Source organism: Hylaeus volcanicus, chromosome 1 (assembly GCF_026283585.1).
Source record: "Hylaeus volcanicus isolate JK05 chromosome 1, UHH_iyHylVolc1.0_haploid, whole genome shotgun sequence".
NCBI classification, from domain to species: domain Eukaryota; kingdom Metazoa; phylum Arthropoda; class Insecta; order Hymenoptera; family Colletidae; genus Hylaeus; species Hylaeus volcanicus.
Genome location: NC_071976.1, coordinates 22,590,513 through 22,613,370, shown reverse-complemented (window position 1 = coordinate 22,613,370; position 22,858 = coordinate 22,590,513). Strand labels below are relative to the sequence as shown.

Genomic DNA, 22,858 nt, shown 5'->3' with positions numbered 1-22,858 from the left:
GTCGGATGGGGCTTCGTTAAGGAGATATTAACCGAAAACCCCGACCAATCAGAGCGCGCGTAGACCGTTCGAGCGGCCGCGGTAGCGAAGGGTATGCGCTAGGCGGCAGCGCTTGTACACGAACAAGTGACTCGGCGTGCATCGAAGGACATTGACGCGGCCGCCTAGCGCGTAGCCTTCGCTACCGCGGCCGCTTCAACGGTCTACGCGCGCTTTGATTGGTCGGGGTTTTCGGTTAATATCTCCTTAACGAAGCCCCATCCGACATTTTTGCAAAGGAAATTGTTGTTCAGAATCGTCTCAGCTACCCCCCATTTCCGGCTCTTCCCCGACTTTTGGGACACCCTGTATTTCTCGTTTCACTCATGTTGAATTCATTTATCTTGACCCATTGACAGGGTTCCCCGCATACTTGAATCCAATTCACTCGATTTCCTCCTCTTTTCCCAAGAGGGGTCAACGAAATAATCGAATCGAGCTGCAGTTTTTCAGTTTTTCAAAGACTTTTGACCGAAAACGATCGAGCTTATCAGACACGGTTCTGATCAAAAAGTTTTCGTGTGAAGGTAAACGGACGCGATATCAGACGCGGTTCTGAATTAAAATTACGTATCAATTGCTCGTTACAATCCTTGATATTCGGCTTATTCTGATTGTACAGCAAGCTTAGTAAGATTGATTGATTGACTGAGGTCGATCATCGAGACCTCTTCAACCATCGTCGTTTTTCATAATCAATCAGTCGAATGATGCTAAATAATCTTTGGATTCAGCCAATTGATATATCGAATTACGAGTGATTGGTTGAATAGGGTTCAGCACGGAACTCAACCAATCATTTATCGTTCTCGACGTGCGTTGGTCGTAAAAGAGTCATAATATCGCGACTCAATCAATCGCGACGATATCGAAATTTATATAACAAGAAAAACGACGCGTCTAGGGCAGGAATTGTCAGATGCAGTCCTACCGATGAGTCTACTGACAATACATTTGAATCAATCACTCAATATTAATTTGGCGAGTGATAATCCGATTGTTTGTATCCTTTAAAAAATTTCAGAAGTAAAAGTATGCAACACAAGCTTTACCCATGCAGCGATTGATGAGTGTAGTTCCGCGTAAAGTACTCGAGTGTAGTAAAGTTTTATTAGCTTATGAAGCACTGAACTGGTTCTATCCTTCCCCAACTAGACAGCTAGGAGTGCGATGATTGCGTTAACTAAGTCCTGGAACAAGATCTTTTCTGTTTGTTGATTGTTTAATTGAACAAATGTCATTGGTAGCGATATGTGCACAGATGGCGTTTATACGAAATGCATTTAATTCTAGCGAAATCGTCAGTGGCTGTAAGAGAGGTCATAATTCCCGTGATTTTCAATCGGTGTGATGTAAGTTAATAAATTCCACGCGGTAACGAGTAAACTTCTGCTTACGGGAGTCCGTCTTTTATTTGATTGAATAACTTCAAAAGTCAGTATTGCAAGACGACACAGTTTTACAGCGCTATTTGCTGAAATATTCATCAGAAAAAAAGAAAGGCGCTCTGCTCGCGTTCTGTCCGAACTTGCTGACCTAATACATTCCCGAACTTCGTGTTGCTACTTTTTATGCGGCACTGGGTTTATAACTTTCCCACTTGTAGCATCACCGAGTGCCGTATTTTTTCATACTTCAAGAGAACTCGGAGTGTCTCGTGTAAGTTCAGAAGTGATATACATATAATAAACCCTCCCATGGAAAATTTGAATTTCTGTTGCGAAATGAGAAACAGAATGATTCTGTAGTATCAGAGTTTCTCTTGAAAATGAATGCTTCAAAATTGTTATTGACCATAGTGGTTTAGTTTTATTTTTTAAAATACCGGTTCGTGGAACTTCCTGTTAGAAGGGATATATTAAAGTCAAAATGAAATTAGCGAGAAATTAAACTATTAAATATTAAATTAAATTATTTAATTTAGTCAAATTAGTATAATGTTTGGAATGTACAAAAATGTATTGATTCCTTCCATCTAAATCCATTAATGTCAGCTTAACGTTCCTGAGATGAATGGATGAATGAAACGAGAATGTTGTAATTCTTTAGAGTAGACATTTATATGTTTTCTCTGAATCAATTCATCATGCAACTGCCATGAACAGTGTTCGTTATCCCTGTTATTAAGAACGACGGCGTGTTAAGTAACGGCGCTGTTAATATGACGTTATTGTCGCGTTGTTTATTAACAGTGGCGCCATGTCAATTACCTTGCAGAGGAATTTGCGTAATAAGAAAATAACTTATCGTTCATTTTCTCCAAGGATCCTATAGGCTGGATTATTTTGGTCGTGTACCAAACTTTAGAAATTTGCATATTTCTGATCTGAATATATGTCACGCTTGATCTCGACGCAGGTAGTAGATAGGAAGAAAACTCGATTATATAGACACCCAATTATAATTAAATTCCTATGACTGGATTGGTTTTAAACTATTTGTAACTTGTAGGAAGTTTCTACTGGAAACTATGTTCGTGTTGGTTATATTTATAAAAATGTACACGTAGAATACATTTGTAGTATATGCACACTGGCGCTCTAAAGTTTGGAGGTTAACTTATAATAGTATTTTTAAAATAATTTGCATCGCTGTGAATTTTGATAATGCTTGTTTCCTCATTTGTCAAATGGATATATTAAATAAAAATACTGGAAAGCTTATTGCCAGACTTTATATGTATCACTTCGAGTTCACTGTTTCAATTCTCGTTTTCCCACGAATTTTACACGCGGCCCAATTCAGAAAATCGATTCATCTTACGTGTACGAATTCCGAGAAGGTGCCCGTCAACGTTGAACAGCGACCAGGGAAATTCGATGGTTTCCAATGCGTGACACACTGCTGGTTTCAAAGCATTCGTCCGTGATCGGCGTAGTAGCGCGCCGCCGCCGTTACGATCCGTCGATCACTCGACTTCTCGTGGTACACAAGTATTACGTGATGAAATCCATTCCTCTCTATAAGAAGATTAAAATAGACGAATGTCTCGTGTCGAGTGGAGAGGACGAGAGCGGACACTTTCACCGGTTTTGTCGGTTCCTCGTTCTCGTGAAATGCCTTTCGACTTCTTCCAACGAGGATCGACATGAAGCAATCATCTTTGTGGTTTGGGAGAATCGAATTCGTTTTCGTTCTTTTTCCAGTCCTCTCGACGACAACCACGGTGAGAACTCTCATAGCGTTTTCCCTGTTCGTCTTGTAATGTAGCTATTCGATGAAATGCTTTTGTAGCGAAGCATTTTTTGTTACCAATCGTACAAAAGAATGGACACAAAGGGTATATAGCATGTTATTCTTGACGTTATGTATATTTTATATTTATATTTATTTGTTTACTGTAGAAATGAATTCTGTGGATTTATATTTACAGATGTATAACTATGGTTTATGTAGAAATGTTTAATCGACAGTTTCTTATGTTGGAGTACCAACATAGTTGACGCTTATAAATAACATTTATTTACAACTATTTTCTTAAAACGACACAAGTAGTACCAGTTTGTTCATTCCACTGTTTGAAGGAAATAAAGGACATTTCTTCGATTGTTTCCTAGCATTAAAGCTAGAATCTGTCTTCCTGGTTTTCTTATAAGGAACAGCCACTGAATCGTAGTACAGAAAATAAGAGTTTCATAACAGAAACAAAGTAACGTGGTCAAACTTTTTCTCTAAATGTTTTATAAACATTTAAATAGTTTAACACAGCTTGATGTACCATTTAAAGTACTTATAATTCGTAAATCTACAGAACAAAAAATCTATAGAACAAATTATAGAAAACTTTTTGAGTCGACGGCTCGGTGGTAATCTTGCGGTTTTACGCTTTCCAGTGACTGCGTATTGTTTCAGAATAATTATCGATCACGGTTATCATACGACGAACGCGGGTGACAAATAAACATAAATAAAAACGTCGTTACGTCAGCACGGATCGTTGAACCGAACACGTTGTCGTACATTGATCTCGTTACAGGAACGCAAACCTGATTTCACGCTCCGTATCGTCTACGTAGCAACGGAAGGGTGTAGGAATCTGGACTGTCTGGTTACGGTTACGATCAGTTAGGCTTTCGACCACGTGAGACAGCTCGACACCTTGGCCTTCTGCCCTTCCATCTCGTTACGCAGCCGTGACTCTGGCAGATCGCATTCGAATTGAATTGCGGAACTTGGACGGAAACTTGTTCATTTCTGAACGACGACCGATCAAAGCCGTGAAACGATCGCGTGAACGTGTTACAAATTGCACTTTGAAGCGACACGCTCGCCGTGCAACGATTCAACGAATTAGTGTATCGCGTTACGCCTTGTCCTAATTGTCCGTCGCGCGGCGACAAAATCGCGCGTAGCTGAGCCCCGACAAGAATGGCTCTATCATTGAAGTAAATAAATTATATAGAATAACGATAGAGAACTTTCTGATTACTGAATCAACATTTCAGCTAAAAGGTGGTGTAGCGTTCTTTAGAAAAAGCGCATAAGTAATCTAAATAAATAGTCTACTTCTGGATCATAAATATTAAGTAAAACACTTATTCTCAGTTTATTTTGACTCTTCGGTATGAATGTATGACTTTTACATTTTACTATTGTAAGTATACAAACGCTCTAAAAAATATTTCAAATTCGCGAATATTGAAATAAAAGATACGAGAAGTAGGTGATCTCCGTTCGCGAGTAACCTTGCACAGATGTCAGATAATCATATTCCAAAGATATTCGTATGTGGGCCATGATCGAGCCCCGGGGAGTGTGTCAGAATTCCCGTTTAGTAAGTGAGTGGTGTCCTTTCAAATAAGAAAGTGGTCCCAATATGAGATTCCTGTGGCATTGACTCGATTTTGGAAATTGTTACAAGAACGTTAATCAAGTAAATTCGTTTCGAGAAAGTTAAGGCGAACACCGACGACGCGTGAAACGTGCGCTGCAAATATTGGCCGTACTAATAGAAATCGAAAATATTGAGTTTTGTAAGAGGAAGTCACTGATAGACTATTGCTCCGTTGCATAAGTCGTTCTTTAATATTTGCTTTTTGAGTTACACCTTCGCATTTGGAGAAATGTCGTAACGCGTAGGTGATAAGAGAAGAAGCACTCCATGTGTTACGCAGTGATTCTTGAAAAAAGTTTTCCTGCTATTACGTGGATTCATAAAAAGCGTAAAAAAGGATATCGGAGTGAATAAAACAAACACTGTTGCGACACCAATGCGAAAATTAAGCTTCACTGCAGCAGACGTGAATTTCAATTGACTGAACACGCTGGTGGTTATGTTCAAATGAGTGGTTATAATTAGCATGAAACTAACAAATACGTTTTATTATACGCGAAATTAAGTTCTATGAATGTTTCATTAATTACAGGCAACCGCGCAGATTCCACCCCATATTATCCGAGAGGTTACGCTAAAACTTTGTACATTATCCAGTACAATAAGCCATCAAGCCATTCGTCATTAATAATTCGGCATAGTTACATGAGGAAATATTGATATTTCGCCCTTTTGCTTTCGTATAACACGCTTCCGGTAAATAGTGAACATGGGAAGCCAGTGTTTAGCTTTCAATAATAAATTATTGTATTACGATAAACTGAAGATTCACTCATTCCTATGGATATTAATGTACAATAATTAAAAAGATAAACGAGACGATACTTAAACATTGAAAGGATAAATGTAAATTAATAATTTTCTTCTATAATATCTCGGTTATTAAATTACGTTCATTAAATTTGACTTAAGGAACATTGGACTCGATGATTTGACTGATAAGTTTTTCGATCAAAAATATCCGGCATTTGCTTGAAATATTCTTATAATTTCATTGATAATAAAGGTTAATTGTACTATTATACCTGAAGACGATTCTCAAAATACAGTTACACAATTACATTGAATAATGTACACTGAAATATTTGGATTTTGTAATTGGTATGAACTACCATGTTATATCCGTGTAAATTCACAATAATCTTTATCGTTGTAATTAAGTATCATCCGGCTGCCTGCATGCACATATTTATACGACTTGCGGGCGCAAATGATGTCACCAAGTGTGCGCGACAGTACGTCACAAAATGCAGGAAGTTATTATTCATTCGAAAAGAGAGTAATCGAAACGGAAGTCCTCCTTAGTCGCACGTCATCGAGAAAGGAAATTTCTCTCGTCGATACGTGATTCCGTGAATGCACTTTCAGATTTGGTGAACGAGACAGTGGGTTCGAGTGCGTACGTGCGTCAGGCCTTATGAATTTTATCTTCTCTTATCGGATTTGCAATCAGGCTTTACGTAAAATGAATATTGACTTACACTTGACGTTAAATTTGTAAGTTTGGAATGTCGTAGCAATCAAGACTTGTGTAAAGAGTATATTTACTTAAATGTACTGCAAAATTGTTAAACTTTGAATTTTACAAGTGTTTAATGACAATGTTTCGACTCAACATTTGGAATCGTTTTCAGATCTATGTATCAAAATATTAAAATTAAAAATTAATACAGAAGTGTTTCGATGAAAAAGCAATCACCTGTGCCATAGGTTATTATGGGCAATGATCATTGTCGTGATCATTGGATGTGCATGTCAACAAATTTAAAAATACAGGAAATGATGTGCATGTCGTCATTATTTGAGTAGGAACTACTTGTCATGATAAGGAAAATGGGATTCACAAACGTTGAGAAAGTAGACATGAGAAAGCAGTACAGACAAATATTTTAAATGCAAGAAAGTATCCTTATCGAAAACGGAAAAGACAAATAATAGGAGATAAATTTGTAATGTTGTTGATTGTAATCCAATGTTAGCTTTCCTTTCACGAGTTTGCAAGAGTACTTTAGTGAATGTTAGCTGTGGACTACACGTGTCTAGTACTTCTTTGTACACTTCTTTCTAAATGGTATAACAATTTAACGTCTTATACATTTTTGTATTTGTGCACATTCTCATAGATTTGTACATACATTGAATTTTCTGATGGTATTTGTGAGAAGTGAAATCGTAGAAACTTGATTTTATAATATCAATTAAACGCCACTAATATTCAGATGTAAAATATTTATGGGGATATCAAAGTGAAGATTCTGCACGGATGCAGTTTTGCGCGAAAGTAGAAATGATTAACAGATTATGGCTTTATTATAGCCGAAAATTTATGAGTCTTGAGAAACACGATACCCTTCTTTAATTTCTTGTATGTTGTATCAAATTTTATCGATATTTCAAATATTTATTTGAAATATTAAAAGTTCGAGACCATTTGCTAAGCCGCACTGAAATCAGTTCATGACACTTTATAGTCACCAAACAATGTTGCCGAGGTTATAACAAATTGTAATTTAAATATACCTTATTTTCATACGTTATTGTATATCATTAATTAAAGTTGAGTAATTTCTGTTTCATCAGTGACTTTCTTGCATCAGTGGCTGTAATCCAGTGCTTCTCATGAAAAACTGACGAATAAAAGACATTCTTGTGAAACTTTCCGTACGTTCGGTACCTTTCAAGTGAAACAGACACCAGCCATTGTATTGTTAACTTGTTCTCAAGTAAAGTAATACGACTCTTGGTTTTTCTAAATCCTTTTTTACGCGGTGGTTGAAATTTCTTACACGAAATGCAAAGTAGACAGCCGATTGTTTTCCCAAGTATGAATATTCTTGCGCATACAAGCATGTGGAAACTAGATATTGCTAAGTGCCAAGACACATTTCACAAAGTAAACGAGGTGTTCCCTTTACCTGTCGAGTCTAGTCATCAGTTTCAACGTATGATGTATCACTAAATGTATTGAATGTCGAACATTTGTTTATATTTATCGACGTAGCTATATGTTACCGATTCCTGAAATTTATACCAGTGGCACATCATACTTTTACGGCAACTAAGACAAAATAAAATTTGATAATTCATTTAATGTAATGTTCAATCTAATACGACATATCAGATGAAATATTAATCTTTTATAGTATTAGCAGAATATTCTAGAAATTACTTCCGTCTACAATCCAATTATTTATTTGTCCAGTGAGATTGAAATTAAATTACCTCGTTGCGAAGTAAGATACAGAAAATCATTTGTCTCACTTTTCGCGCGCTTCGCGACAAATTGTAAATTGTATACGGAACGAATTCATTTGGACACATCCGCAACAGTGTGCGAATGGAGGTAAAGGTTTCTCGTGCCGAGATAACTGCTCACGGTTTTCTCTCTCCGCCTTTTTCGTTCGTCTATTTTCACTTCATCCTTTTACAATTTTCCGTACCTCTGCGATGAGTAAATTTCATTTAAGTAATACCAATTACAAGGCAATTTGATATCTCTTTTTACCGTTATTTATTGTTCCTTCTACCTAGATTCTACGCAAATATCGTGACATTAATGATTAGTTTCTTGCATTCGAGTAGTACGAACTTGTATCCATCTATCTACGTTTTTTTACCATAGTTGGAGGAACAAAACTATCATTCAAAGTTACAATCATTCACGTGAACTTGGCCATGTGTGTAATGACGTGATTCAAAAACTGAAATCGAAAATGTGTCGATTCGAACGAATTTAAAGTGAAGAGATCGCTTTATGGGAATACAAATTAATACCGACAAATATCCAACAGTTACAGATCTGTATATAACACAGACACCGTTCGCAGTGTAATACAAGCAGAAAACATAAATTATTCTCGTGCTCGAGCCTACGCGCGCCGGCAAATCCTGTCGAATGAATGAAATCCTTTCAATTAATCCTGAACAACGCGGTCGGAACTATGCGTCGCAAGGCCAGCGATCGATCAGTAGTCTGTACGTGACAGTTTATTCAGCTAAATCGAGTACACACCATTCTTATTCAGCATACATGCGGCCTGTACACGAGGCTGGAACTTAATTACATCGCGATGAGCATTTACAACGCAACAGTAAGAGCATTTGTCTCGCTGCTCGTGAGCTCTAACGACAAATTGCGAATTGCATTCGGAACGAATTCATTTGGCCTCGTCCGGAATGGCGAGGACGGAGGTGAAGGTTTCTCATGCCAAGACCACCGACAGTCTCTCTCTCTCTCTCTTTCTCTCTCTACCCCTTTCTACCTTTCACACCACCCCTTCTCTTTCTGTCATTCTCTTTACACCTATGTTCCTAAAGTGACCACGTTGTCCGTCTATAGCAGGGATGCACCAAACACGGTCCGCCGATTGATATAAGGGTGGAAACCACCTTGGATGCGTGAATATCATAGTTATATTGAACAATTGTTTTCCGAAACAATTGATGTAAGAAGAGAGCCTAAGACACTCCATAGAAGGCGTTAAAGGAATAAAAAATGTATTACGTTTGCTAAAAGAAATGTAATCTTGAAAAGTATTCAAGTGATTGCATTTTATTTATTTCCACAAAATCGACGAGTTAAATTTTAATTGCGTATATCATGGACATTACTATTCTGCACGTGTGCACCAAATTTAAAGTAAATCGGTTCAGAAGTTTTCTTGGAAACGTGCACGCCGTTCTGGAAAACATAGTTTCGAGAAAAATCGATTTAAAGTTTCAGTTGTTCGAGTGTACCTGCTCGAATATCAGTCGACTCGGAGTGCTCTCTTCCATAAAAATGCTTATATCTATCCGATTTCTTTGTATTCTTGAATAAAACTTTTTGAAGAACAATTTTAAGATTGTGTACTCTGAGAATCAACAAAAAGTTATTGTTTAAAATTTGTATCACGCTAGATCCTCTTAACTCTTCGCGACACACGATCTAGAAACAAAATTAAACTCAAACTGCAGAAGACTGCTGTCAACTGCTGTCTGTTCTCACTTATTCAACATTTGGCTTTAGTTCGTGCCACTACCTACCAAATGTAATTAAGACTTGCGTCTTAAGGGGGTATCCTGAAATGGAGGTCTTAAAAAAGCGGTTTTTCGTGAAAATTTTTACGATGGAAAAAAATAATTAATTCTATAGAACTTTTTATCCTATTTTCATACAGACTACTCAAATATGTATGAAAATAGGATAAAAAGTTTGATAGAATTAATTATTTTTTTCCATCCTATAAAATTTCACGAAAAAACGGTTTTTTTAGACCTCCTAATTCAGGATACCCGCTTAAGAGACAGCGATATACAAAACGGTTTATATCGGCACTTCGTCTCCTCCTCGTAACTTCTTTAAAAGTACATGTACATAAAAGTAAAGTACATTCATAAAATTAAAAAAAAAAATTCTATTCCTTTTTACCCGACAAAGTGGATAGCCCCCTTAAGTTGTGCACCTCTGATCTATCAGTTATCTATCCACCTTCTCTTTCTTCGGCGCTTCCTTTCCGCGACGAGTGGTTGCCCGGTTGCAATTGCCAGGCAGCCGGATTTTCCGGAGAAAGGGGACCTCCAGTGCTCCCAGTCGACTCGGTCCGCGAACCGGAACGAATCGTCTCGTGCACGCAGCGTCGCGTCGCGTCCCGTGACTCTGACGAGCCTCAGGCCCAAGCCTGAGGGCTTCCACGGCGCGTGATCGTTCGACGATTTACCGATGGGAGGTTTACCTTACACTTGGTTTAGAAAGTACAGCTCCCGATCACGTGCTTGCTCTTCCAATTCCCCTTCTCGATCCAGCGTATTTTCCACCACTGTGTCGTACCTCATCTGTCTCCTTCCACCGCACCCATCTGCCTCGTTCTGGGTTGTTTCTTCCTCCGACGATCGCGTGATACGTTCCGACAAGGTACATCGGCAGGTAGGCCAAAGCACTCTGTAATCGTGAGCGCGGTCACGATTCCTGTGATCGATGGAAGAATGAAAGTTCTGGCTGGCGAGATCAAAACCTGCTTCGAAGCTGATGAAACCGTCGGATGCCGGGGTTCATTGGGTCTTGTCGTTGTCATTGGTGTGTCGCGTGCCAATCCTTTCGCTCTATTTTCTCGCGATGCTTTCATGTTCCTTTTTTTTTTTGTCCCCAACCTTCCGCGTCGTACAATAATATCCGACTGCATAGAAAAGATTTTGTTTTCATTGTTAAGGTAAACTACGGAGACGATATTTGCCTGATTATTTATATCGTCATTTATATGATTATTTATATTAAAAAATTGTTTTTATACAATCTATACGAAAAAACAAGCCCACACTTTGAATAGGTTTCGTTATCATTTCTTTGTAAATATATAAAAACTAGCTTTCTGCGACGAATTTCTTAAAACTATGCACTTTTTCTTATACGACCTTCTCCCTAGACGAACAGACGGCGTCAGCTAATACGCAGTAACCAGTTATAATGCATAACAGGTGCGGAGCAAGTTCATGCGACAAGGACACTTTCACAAGTCTTCGGCGGCCATTTAATGGCCGTTTAAAACTTCCAGAAGTGTTTAATGTTTGTTTTAATTACTCCGCGCATAACTATGTTATTAATTAATTCAGTTAATTCACTGTATAGGCAATTTGATTACAATTAACAAAGAACGTATCTGTCGCGTATGACCAGTATAATACAATACTATTCTTTGGCAAAATATAAAATTTGATAAATTCAGCACTGTGCTTGTATCAATATTTTGTCATTTCCCTAATAAGCGTACGACTGTCGTAGATTTGGTAGTTCTACAAGTAGCGATAACTGCTGTCATTGTAACGTGCCATAAAGGCATATTGTGTATACTACACTCCGAATTGTGCAGGGTACTCATTCACGTGTGAAACGTTCGACAATAATAGACATTGAACCTGGGAACAATAGTGGGAACAATCACGTTAAGTTCGTGAGAATGAGAGTGGTGTAAGTCATGTTTACCTCATTTTGACAAATTAAGATCTCAAGTATGGTACTCGACATAAGGAATGGGCACACAAAAATGATTCAAATTTTGTCCTGGTCTATCTTCCACGATAGATACCGAATAAAACCAACTTGTGACAATTTATTCGTGGCATTTATTTGATCGAATAGTGGAATTTTGGTTGAACAGGAGAACAGTAATTTTAAATATTTAATATTCTAATTCAAATCCCAACCGTTATTTTATAAGTAATGGATAAGACCATTTTTAATTTTGAAAAGAGGCATTGTCAGTTGCTAACATTCTTTAAGATTCTGTGGGTTAATAATAATCGATTTAATCAAATTCTGGCAATATGTCTAAAGAAAAAGATCTACTTGAGTAAACTCTCCACTATTCTTTCAATCTTTGGTGAATACGGAAGTTTTAGTTCATGCGTATATATTTAATGCGAGCACGATGAACTCTAGAAAAGAAGTATAAGCTCGGACACGTGTCTTACTTCAACACTTTCACGTCTGTTCAGGTGTACAACTCCAATACACGTATAGAGATGCTTTAGTGGCCTGTGAATCCCACGCTCGGAATTCAGTCTTTGGAGAAAGTGTACTCCGATTGGGTGACCGTGAAGGTGAAACAGTTTGTCTGGAGAAATACATATGTACGCGCAGGCTCCATCAGAGATGGAGAGAGGCCCAGGCCCACTTACTTTTCGAAGGGCTACTCAATATTTTAGAAACTTTCAATATATTAAAGATACTTATTTTTGTAAGATTAATTTACCACTCCTTGACCATTTAAGAAAAAAATTGTCATAAAAATATATTGAATTCTTTTGTTTCTACGAACGATTAAATTAAAGTGGAACCACGTGTCAATATTTTCTTTATCATTTCATAACGTTGGAACTCATCAAATGTGCGATATGTCATCATGGCGAATTCTGTACGAAAACCACAAGATGTTTCTCTTGACACCTTTTCGATTCACTCGTTAACCTACTGCACTGCTAGAGAAATATCGAAAGCTATAAACAGCAGTAGGCCATTCAAAACAAGAAAGTAAGTATGATAGGTATAATTAAAAATATGACATGTATCTCTAAAGAATCTTTTCGTTTAGTTAGCTCTAAGAAGAATACAATTTATGGGAGATGGCACGAGTTATTGGAAATTGTTGTTATTTTAAGAACATTCCCGTAACAAGTCGTTTTGCTTCATCTGGTATTTAAATGAAATTTTGCCCAACTGTGGGCGCAGTTAATACTACCTGCTGAAAGCAAAATGTCTTTGTATTCTTTACAAGGAATAGTTGCGTACCTTTTGCATATTTCAAGACTAGGCGTGAAACGGAATAAGTACTTCCCAGAACGCCACTTTCGCTTATGGTTACTTATCTGTCGAGGGTACATGTCAATATTCTTATACGAGAAATTGCACGCATGTTCGCGAAGAAACTTCGACACACATTTCTTTTATTTAAACAACGCATTGTATTTAGAAACTAAATATTTTCTGTCATTAGCGAAAGATTTCTCCAAAGTATAAGTAAATGAAGGGTTCATGTGTCATGTGAAAAGGTATTTATTAATTGTAAACGTTTTAAAAATACGCTGTAATTTCAAACTGAGATAGTTACAATAACTATGTTTAGCCAACTCATAAAACTTCATGCATAATGCTCATTTCCTAAGTAGAACAAGAGAAAGACCAAAGAATCTTTTTCAGAATTCAGACAAAGCCCTAATTTATCGATAGACGCGTGTGAATACCTTACATTATCAATCATTTACCCAGAAATTAAGCCGCTTAATTTAATTAAAACCATTCTGTCCTCCTTTCATCTTTCTGAAGTAGGTGGACTAATTGCGTTTCGTCAAACCGTATCCTTTCGTACATCCGGCGTACTGTCGCTGCCATGATCGAACACCGTGATTTCTCTCGGTGATTCATTCGAATTGTATTGGCCTGGTGAAAACTCTGACGTTTCACGTTTAAATTGTAAATTTCGATCCGTTTCTGGCCGCTCGATCGAGGATATGGCCCAGAACTCCGTAAGGGTATCCTATGTCGCGGTCGCTTCCTGTCCAGCTAACCGGTGACACAGACCAGCTTTCCATTCACGGAACAAGTAAGAGTTGCCGTGCATGGTATGCAAAGATGCAACCCGAACACGTGGATATCGTTGCACCTATAATGAAAGTTCCGTGCGGGTGCGGTCCACGTAAATGGAGTAACAAATTACGACGTTACGTTTCCATTACCAGCAACAGGATATTACACGATCCGCGTATTACGCTTGCCATCGTTCAGCTGTTAACGCACCGCGATCCCCTGATCCATGACGGTAATAGTATCCTGTGGTTATTAAGACACGTTAAATAATAGATTCGTTTCGGTACGATGTGTGTAGAAGATTACGGTAGGTCTTTTGAAGTAACGTGGAAACGAAAGCGTGACTGTAATCCGTTTTTTGTCGAATGACAGCGGAATGCTTTTTGTACAGTACTCTTTGTCGAGTCGTCGTCGTTGTCGATTATTGTATAAACTTTTTTTTTTGTTAATCGTAAGAGAGAGTAAGTTTGCAGAATTTAATTCGAGTCTCGTGTATAAGTTCGGTTTGAAACTTCTAAAATGTACACGCTAAAAAACAAAACTCGATAATTACAATATTTATGAATTACAAATAAGAGTCCGTTCTCTTGCAAGCACACTAAAATGTTTACAGAACATTTAACCGTCATAAATTAAACAACGAAGCTGTCAAATGTCTGAAGGTACACAAATGATTTGAGGTCGTCGCGAATAGTTGTCGTTTAACCATCATAGAACGGGATCGAGGTTAATTGGACGCCAATTCTCTATAAACGATTTAGGCTTTCCTACGTACCTTGTCATCAAACGTGACCGCAAATGACAACCATTACACGGACTGGAGTGAACTGCGCCACCAATGTCGTGATAGGGGATAAGTACTCGTGGCAAACAAACGGAAAAAACGGGGAAATAACGAATTTATGGGGAGAAGCCACCTTGGACGCGTGACAATAAGAGCTATATTGAACAATTTTTGTTTCGAAAAAAATGTAGTCAATAGAAGATTTGTTCGCTGGGGTTTATTAAACATACCCTAAGAAATAAAGATTAATTTTTCATTTTATTTTTTAAACGAAATAGTGATGCAATTGGACAGCAAACACAGGCCGAAACCAAAGAATCATTGGAAACATCGTCTTACTCTGTTAAAGATTGTTTAAGCAAGGTAAATATAAGTAAATGTACTTTATAAGGTTAAAAAAACTTTAGACGTTTACAACTGGAAGAAAAGGAAAGTGTTTTCCCGCAAAAAACCGTTTGTCTAGTCGCGTTAACTATTCTTAGCGCTGCATTCTTCGGGGAACACACTCGTTCGGGCGCGAATAAAATTCGAGTGGTCTGAGAAGTTTTGGGGGAATAAAAGTATCCCTCTAACTTGTGACTATCTGAGTAGAGCCCAGTAGATGATAGGCAGAGGAGGGAGGAAGGGGACTTAGATGATAAACTCCGGTAAAACACGAACGCTGTAAACTTTCTCCAATAATGGCCGACATCAAGCCAATTTTGCGCCCGCGTCATTACCCGATATATCGTTGGCGTCGACGACGATGGAAAAAAACGTTGGAGCCGCGATGCGAATGTGAAATTCTAGTTGTGGATGCGACTGGGGACTTTACGAAGAAAAAGTACGAATCGCGGTTCTAAACACGTACACGTGTTTTACTTTTGTTTGCCGCGATAACCGACGGTGACTATTATTGGCCACATACTTGCAAGTTTTAGGTCGTTTTCTGAATCATCGACGATTCCAACAGCTAGTGATGAAACTGTGACCACGTTTGATGCAATCGGTTTCTATAAGATTTGATTAATACTCATGCGAAGATTTAATACGAATTATATATGTCATTGAGTCATTTACTATGATCGAACCCTAATACTTGTAAAACTTTGAATAGCACTTCTGACATTAAGGTTCGTATAAAATAAATACAAAGTTCATTCACGTAATCAAAATTATATTGTTATTTATTTATTTATTTATTTGTGTCGCTATCAATGCCAAGAAGTAACGTAAATGTTTCAAAATTCATCTTTAAACTTTGCATACTGTATTCTTTATTTTTCTGTGAGCTATTCCTTCCCTTGAAAATTGTTAAATAAAATGACCAACACGCGTACGATTCTTCCATGCTTGTTTCATTTATGACACGGGCATAAACGGAAGTGAGCTACGAGACTCGAGTGAGCACTTGATTCACCGAATTCTCATTGTTGCATTGTGATGCTCTCGAGTGTCTCGTTACATTGCTCGATTATGGAGACAGCCGTGTTACGAAAACTCATCTCGTTCCTGTTTACGAGGACGAATTTATGGAAGGGAAATACCTCTAGCGACGTATTCCCTTTTTCCAACATTATGGGATACGTCTCTTGCACTGGCTGAAGTATGCTGCTTCATCATAAAACAATGCTTGCATACACTTTCGTGTATCATGAATTGTACAACCATTCCGTTTTCTTGTTGCGCGTTTGCTTTTGTAAAAGTCTATAGCTGCAGAATATAGTGAATCGTACAGTACCGTAGTTAGTAAAGTACAGTACCGTAGTAAAATAATATTGCTCTCCAGGTAATTTTACGAAAAAGTCTTTGTAACAAAAGTTCATTGGTATTCAATAAAAAAATCTCTTTTCCTCTTTCGAAACCTCTTTCGAAATGACCACTTAATATTGACAGAATGCTAATAATTGAATTACACAATGGTAAATAATATGGCGAGGTCGTCACAAGATTGATAGACAGTTTAATACAATTTACCTCTGAGTTTATCTTCCCTCATTAGTATCTGTCAGTTGTTTTACTGTAGCATTTTGTCTAGCAGCCAAATATAATTTTAATTATGAAAGATTGTGGATCTTATTACCATCGAAAGTTATTCTTTTTATAAAGAGAAAAGCTGATCAATGCGATTTAATCAATTCCTATCAACGTGTACAGAAATTGACAGGAAAATCATAGTTTATCCGCAAATACACAAGAGCACATATACAAATATATTTATTTTTTCGGAATTCAAGAATTTTTACAGAAGTAAAAAGAAAATGAATTCATTTCGGTCCTAACGCAATCTCGTCACTTGACTTGTTTCTGTGGCACGATATAAAAATTTTCGTTGAGTTATTGTTCCGACGTTTTTTGGCGAAAATATTTTTTTCGTAGAAACAAAGGTCTTTGATGATATTTGTGAGGCTGTGCGAGCGCAGTTTGCTATGGATTTAACAGAACTCCCTTTAAGGTTTCATTGCCGGTAGGTGTACTTTTAGTGACATAAACCAAACATTAATTCGACCGAGTCGCTCCTGGATACCCCGTTGCGAATTGGACCAGCTGTGCTCATACACTGGTAGCCAGACATTCGGCTCATTTACCACCGAGATCAGGTGCGATAAGCCAACAGCCTCTGATAAATGACTCGTATCGTTGTTTACCAGATTTTCCGATATTATAATAATTTCCCCCTAATTAATCTGCGCGTAGTGGGATCTGCGTATTGATTTAGTAAATTGGTTCACCCCGTTAATGATTCACGCATCGGTGTTCTCCTTGCTAACCATATGAAGAGTAGGAGAATGATGATCATTTACACCTTGGAATTCTCGTACCAGTCTTCGTCATGTACTACAAAGTGTCTAATGCGTTTAGAGTTATCGATCTCGTATGGTATGTTAAGTAGTTATTCATGTTTTTGTTAGATCAATAGTAACATTAAAATATATCAAGAAAAACATATTTTATGCTCAGAAACTATTAAGTGTCTCAGAAACTATTAAGGAACTATAAAGTCGTCAGAATTTTATCCGGTCATTTACGGACGGTTGATTCGTCGTGTATTTCAACTACATTAATTTTATCGCGAGTTAAAAGACTCTCGAAATATTATTCTCAAATAGAGCCAATTACCACACCGAGTGTTACTTCATCGCAGTTTGTGATATAATTGCTGTACCAGACGAGGAAAGGAAAAGGTATTGGAATTTGTCGGGTCGTTGAAGTTTTCACGTCGAAACGGTCATTACGTACAGTGATTTCTCCGAACGTTTGTCACATGAGTGACCTCGAGGAGAAGAAAAAAGAAAGTTCCACCTGGGCGTATGAGATGCTGCCGCACCTGTGAGCATTCCTCTCGTCGTGACCCTAAAATTTTAATGTCTATCTCGCGTCCGTTTTAACCGTGGATCAACCAGGCCCGATAGCTTCCTCTTGATTTCTTGGATCTCTGTATAACTCGGGTCTGCGCACGGTAACGCGGATGTATTCGTAGGCCTTGAACGTGAAAGGGAGTGACATTGCTGATAATTACCTTTTGAATATTCAGCGAGAATTTCTTGGTCAACCGACTAATTTACGCATACCGTTCGTGGCTCCTAGAGAAAGTGTTTGGAGACATTCTCATTTTTTGGAAGCTGGTACATAATGATCAATCTATCATTATTGCGTTTCGTGGATATTTACAAATGGCTTAGAAATTTTCTAGAAAGTCCAACAGATTTTAAGTTGTTACAAAGAAATCAGAATGAATTTGTGAAATAAGCAAACAAACACTGTGAATCTAAAATGGGGAGATGAGTTATCAACCAGACAACCTCGTACTGCTTATTAGAATCGCTCTTGACTCGATAAACAGTACAATAAACATGCCTACTGATAACTCCAAGAATTTCGAAAGTCGTATCAGGTATTACCGCTAATCCAAGTACATGATAACGTGGTTACAATATCAAGTGCGATAATCAACAATTTCTAAGAGCTATCGAGGACAGTACAATCACTAATAACTTTATTTTATATTATTCATGTACACGCCTTTATTATTATTAATTAGACAATTCACTTAATAAGTAAGTATAAGCATACTTCATAAATGTGTACCATTCGGTCTGATATAAGTTAGTTTCTTTTTATTATGTTTTCCTATAATTTTCGAATATTTTGAATATCCCATTTCCTAGTATAGTCCATGCTCTGATTCTCGACTAATGTAGAATATGAATTAAATAAAGTAATGAAAAAGTGTCGATGAAGGGGTTTTGAAGACTACCATTATCGACAGCTAATTTACTACAGCGAAACTTACGTAATGCATTTCGAAGAACATCCGAACTATTGCGTACTTGCCGGTCGATGACCTCTTCGGAATGAAAGGTGAATATAAACCTGATACGCTCTCCTTTTCCTTCCTGTAGCTTATGCTTTCTCAAGGATATAACTTTATGGAGTGAAGGGCATGACATTTAACTCGATACTACGAAGCGTTCATACATTTTGTTCATCTCAAATTTTTGTAAGGCACTGTATTTAATAGGTGTAGAAATTAATTATGTGCCTTTCTAACTTAAACTTACCATTTAATTATAAATAAAAACCATACAACTTTTAATTTTCCTTCAGCCAACACGTTCCAAGAGAGTAATACTTATTGCAAAGAAGTGAAATAAATGGAGTTTGAGAGTTAAAAACATAGCTAGAAAAATCACAACATATCGTTGGACAATTAATTACAGTATATGTCCCAACTACTCACCGCTACCAGTTTTTCATAGCGCGGGGACTTTTAGCAGAAACAATTTTGTTTGCGGCTCTTTTGTTATTTCGGGCTTTCCGCGGGTTCATCGGTTGGTACAGCGTCGACAGACTTGCTGTATGTAACCGCGAGGGGCGGCATTTTTGCGCTGAATTATTGATGCCAACGTAATGGACCTGAATGGATCTTTGCGGATATATACACCGCTTCATCTTATATGCACACGTTCGGAAACTACGCCTCTCCTCTCTTTTTAGACATATACCGAGCGTCTGCAGAACATGCACGGAGTACACGAAGCCGAATTAATTCAACTTCATCCCTCGATGCCTAGGATCCCTATCTGAAAGTCACGATCAAGGGGAGGAGTCACATATAGTACATACATATATAATACAAAATGTTATTTTACTTATTAAATTACTTTCCGTACATTTTTGGTTTCAATCTGTATTATATAAATTGTTTTTCCGTCAGATTCAAGTGATCATATCTAGCAAACTAAATGGTAAATTAAACCCATATTACACACAGATGTTTATTCAGATATCAATTTAAAATTTTTAAAGTTATGAAACGATCTGAACTGTTATCATTTTTGACCAAACCACCTTAAACACAAACGACTATTCGTAACAAAGACAAAGTAAAACAATAACATTATTCTCGCTTCACAGAAAAATTCTTAAACTCATCATGTGTTTTACTTTGTGTAATAATCCCATTGTACCGTAACCATTGTACGTTAATAGCTAGCTAATTTAGCGCAGCTGCAACGAACATCACGAATTTGGTCGAAGATACTTGAAACGAGACCTGGGAGAATGTTTGGAGCAAAGTAACGCAGACGTGCGCCTGTTGGATCTCCATGGATCGTCTACGTGCATCCGTTTGTTTCGTTAATCAAAGTGGGGAACATGTATCTTGTAATTTGTAGCTTACACAGGTTCAGACGAAAGAGGAAAATCCGGCATTCCGAATACTCCTGTTGTATTAGTATAATAATATATATATAAGGCGGATCTGGAAGCGAGCGTGTGTTCATGGTAGAACGCAACGCTTACACGAGTCGAATTTCTCTTGTAACTAGAATCGACGGCCGACTACGAATTGCAGCCTTTGGTTACGACATTGTAAACCATCCGGAGCTAACAGCAACACGTTCTGTTTGACTTTGACACAGGAAAGGGTAGTTCACGCGTGTTCGGATTTGATCCCCGACTCGAACGACTCGCGGAGCTGTGAAACAGGTCGCGTTTCTATTTCATTGTACTTTGCTCTTCACTGCGAATTACGTTACTATTGTACAGTAATTAACTGCTTCAAAAAGAATTTAGTTACTCGACACTTCTTCGTTTGTAAGCAGCTAACACTGCTACGATTCAAATTCTTATTTCCCTTCTAACTTAGCAAGAAAAAATGTCTGCTTACTGTTTAATCGTTTTATAATATAAGTATATATTATATTTAAGGTAATAAAAATAAATACATTAAAAAATTCTAAGGCACAGTTCAATAAAAAGTACCTCCTTTTCTAAGTAGAATATGTCTAAACGTTTAAATATGTACAGAATTAAAAAATATGTTGAATAGTTTTCGAGTTGATGGTGTAACAAATAATTAAACAGGCAAATAAACACTGTAAATATATTCTTCAAGCATTAGTTTCAGTAATCAAACAAAAAATATTGAAAATTTACATAAATATAGAATTAAATTCCGTTCAAATCGTAATAATTAATTACAACACCAGCGAGTGCTATAGCTGGTAGTTGCACGGTGTGTACAGAATCATGTCGCATTGCGTAGAATGTTTTCCGTTCAAAGTCACGACATCCATTTCCATGCATCATTGATTAACGTCGAGAGTGTACTTACAAGGTAGCGTAAAAAGTATCGTGGGTTTTGATGGACAATTCCATTCATTAGCCATTTTTATACTGCGTCGAATGTCCTTTTAATTGCTATTACGCAATAGGAAATGGCGACAAATGATATTCCGTCCGCTGCGTTGCCTCCACTTATTTATAAGTGATATTTCCGAAACTTGACAGTGATGTAGAAACTAATAATAGTAAAGACGACAGTGTTGTAATATAATGTTTTAATAATCTCTGATTATTCGAGCAGTAGTATTTATAATGTATACTTGAGTTTTAAAAATGAACGAGTACTTTCTGATGATGCAATGATATACAATACAATTAAATTGCCCCGTACCGTTATGTTGTATAATAATCGTCATTAAAAGATGATAGCGGTAAAACATTTCTGTCATAAAGGTTCATCGATCTTGTTTTTAAGATAGATATAAATAGCGAAACCGTTTAGGGATGACTAATTATATTTTATTATTTAAATATATTTCTCACAATTTAATTTTTTCATGATACTTATTGTATGATGAAGTAGTGCAATTAATTAAAAGAAAAATGATCTTATCACATTTTATTATAAATCACTCAAGTTTTCTCGTATATTCAACTTCCTGTAACTAAAGATTCCTCTACCTCGGAGTACCTCTGCAATCGATTTTTCTGATCTTATGAGTGTTTCAAAGATTCTTGGTGAAGACTTTCTTGATGTCAATAACCGTAGCTTTCTCGTATATCGTACATTGTTAACGATAATAAGATGCTTTCTAATTTTTGAATAAATCTCTATCCAATTTCTGTAATTAGACCTACACGAATCTGTTTCCATGCTTCCTCTTACTTGTTCTATGCTAAACTGTGACGATTAGAATCACTCGTAATTATTATAAAAGAATGTTTTTTCTCTGACCAATTGGTCAATTATTTGAGAAAGCATGGAAAGTCGGAACAAAGATCTTACAGATTTCTATAAGTTTCACTCGAATAACTTCAAGATTAACTACAATTGAAGATCTGTTACACAGGATCCTGATTTCCTCCGAATTTATCGTTGGTAGCAGAACCTCTCACAAATTAAATATAGCCTAGATCACTCACCTTTTACAGGTTTTCGCGTTCATTTATAGGTTTCCAGTATATTTAAATGAACTTTCTATTGCTTAACGAGTAATATTTTTGGTACAAACGGCAATATCCAATACCTATCGGTGAGATTTAGCTAGCAGAATAGACAGCATTCAATTTAAATCTGATCAAATTTATATTTTAGGAGGATCTCGAATGACTCCAGAAGTCAACCTTGAGCAGAACCTATCTTAGTGATAAGATATTTTTACGCTCTGGTCACCGGTACACGATTTGATAAAAGCAATACTTTTGGCACACAGAGCACCATTACTGCGGTACATACTGGATCAGCTATCGGACTCATCGGGAAAGCTGTTTCAGCAGATCCTGCTTTCGTCATGATGCTATCACTTGCTCTCTGAAGCGTTTTAAATTGATACATAGGATACCACTACATAATTAGTCTGAACACAGTTTTGAA

The 22,858-nt window shown here is 37.2% G+C and overlaps 1 protein-coding gene across 1 annotated transcript in view; it reads left to right on the top strand.

The window, feature by feature from the left end:
* Positions 1–22,858, top strand: part of LOC128878720 (uncharacterized) — a 42,510-nt gene that overhangs the window by 8,712 nt on the left and 10,940 nt on the right. The gene's annotated exons all lie outside the window — the stretch shown is intronic.